Source organism: Lactuca virosa, chromosome 8, assembly GCF_052849685.1.
Source record: "Lactuca virosa cultivar CGN04683 chromosome 8, Lactuca_virosa_CGN04683_v6, whole genome shotgun sequence".
NCBI classification, from domain to species: domain Eukaryota; kingdom Viridiplantae; phylum Streptophyta; class Magnoliopsida; order Asterales; family Asteraceae; genus Lactuca; species Lactuca virosa.
In genome coordinates, this window is record NC_136433.1 from 252,564,915 (window position 1) to 252,567,182 (window position 2,268).

The 2,268-nt window shown below is 35.4% G+C and overlaps 1 pseudogene; it reads left to right on the top strand.

The window, feature by feature from the left end:
• Positions 1-895: 895 nt before the first annotated feature.
• On the top strand, positions 896-1,843 carry LOC145131428 (mitogen-activated protein kinase kinase 9 pseudogene; annotated as a pseudogene).
• Positions 1,844-2,268: the final 425 nt, after the last annotated feature.

Consider the following 2,268-nt stretch of genomic DNA (forward strand, 5'->3'; position numbering starts at 1 on the left):
AACAATTACTAATAGATAAATATAATATTATATGTTAAAAAAAATTAAAAAAATTAATTAAATGAATTTAATAATCCAATAAAATAACACTTACTAATAGATAAATATAATATTATATGTTAAAAATAATATTATTAATATTTAATAATCCAACAAAAAAGAATTAATGCAATAAAAAAGAAATTCAAAAAAATTAATTCAAAAAAATTAATTAAAAAAATAGTAATATCTATTAATATATAAATATAATATATTAAAAATAATATTTATTAATATATAATAATCCAATAAAAAAATAAAACAATAAGAAAAAAGTTGAAAAGAAAAAAGTAAATGAATTATTTAATAATTCAATAAAATGAAAAAGAAAAATTACATAATTGGTCCTTATAGTTTGGTAAAAAGATAAAACTGCAGAAATAGTCCAAAGGGTAAATCCGTCATTTGCCAAAAGTTAACAGCCATTCTGTTAAACATAACGAAGTAGGGACCAAAACCACAACAAAACCATCAATTAGAGACGTTTTTTGCTAATAATTTTTTTTTGGACCTTACCCTCAGAAATTGATAAATCATAGGGACCATTTTTGCAATTTTGTCTTTTTCTTTCTTATTTAGATTTCATTTTATTTTTTCCAAACCATGAAAAAAAAATGTCAATGTCATCAGATGAACAAATATTAAATTTCAAATAGTGCCTGTCGGGCATAGTAGCAACTGAAGTAAACGAGAATCTGGTCAGACAAACTAGGAACATTTATCATTTATGAACACATGTCATAAACACAATACAATTCAAAAAAACACGTGCCAATAACGCCTTCCAGTACTTATATATACGGCCTCTCAGTTGCCTCCCGGTAACCTCACTTATCTTATCAGCTATCACATGCACATGGCCCTCGTTCGTGAACGACGACGTCAGTCAAAACTCCGCCTCCGTTTACCTGAAATCTCCGAGCGCCTCCCTGGTTTCCCTCTACCGCTCCCTCCCACCACCATGTCGCAACAGTCGACAACCACCACCGTCGCCGAATTCGAGACCGTTCAAGTTCTTGGTCAAGGCAACGGCGGCACTGTCTACAAAGTAGTGCATAAGAAAACCTGTAACGTTTTCGCGCTCAAGGTTGTACACGCCGACAGTGATCCGATGATGCGCCGGCAGATATTTAGGGAGATGGAAATTCTTCGAAGAACGGATTCTCCTTTTGTGGTTCACTGTCATGAGATATTCGAGAAGCCTAACGGGGATATAGCGATACTTATGGAATACATGGACGCCGGGTCACTAGACTCGCTACTGAAAAACGGTGGAAGTGGAACGTTCACGGAAAAGTCACTCGCAGACATCGCTCGTCAGATTCTTAACGGACTTAACTACCTCCATGCCCACAAGATCATTCATAGAGATATTAAACCGGCAAATATTCTGGTCAACAAAAACATGGAGGTGAAGATTGCTGATTTCGGAGTGAGCAAGATCATGTGCAGGACGCTCGACTCCTGCAATTCCTTCGTCGGCACTTACGCCTACATGAGCCCAGAACGGTTCGATCTGGACACTCACGATGCCAACTACAATGCTTACTCCGGCGATATCTGGAGCTTGGGGTTGACGATGTTGGAGCTTTACATGGGTCATTTTCCGTTCTTGCCGGCGGGTCAGAAACCTAACTGGGTGACGCTCATGTGTGCCATATGTTTTGGGGAGCCGCCGAGCCTGCCGGAAGGAGTTTCAGACGAGTTTCGGAGCTTCATTGAGTGTTGTTTGCAGAAAGATTCTAGCAAAAGGTGGACAGCTTCGCAGCTACTTCTGCATCCATTTTGTAGACAACCTAATTAAGATGGACGTCGCCGGAGCCTGGCCGGACCCTGTATAGAGTTTTTTGATTTCCATGTAAATACATGGATGATGAAGTTCAAATATGGAGACATCGTGGTCTTTGTTTTTTCAACTACCATGTATACTAAATAAAATTTAAATTCAAATTAATTCATGAGATAATCATTAAATTATGAAATTTATCTTCATTTCATAAGAATAAAACCTTTTATAAAATTATCAATAATTTTTTTTGATTCATCTAAGAGTTTCAGTATAATCGAAAATAACTAGCGTTGTATTCATCCGGTATCGAGTTGATCGATGTAAAAAAAGTGTATTGATTTCATTTTCTTTTATAGCATCTTATTATCACTTATTACCATGCTAGCATTGTACTATGACAGATCTACTAAATTATAATTAGAAAAAACTTCAAAAATAGT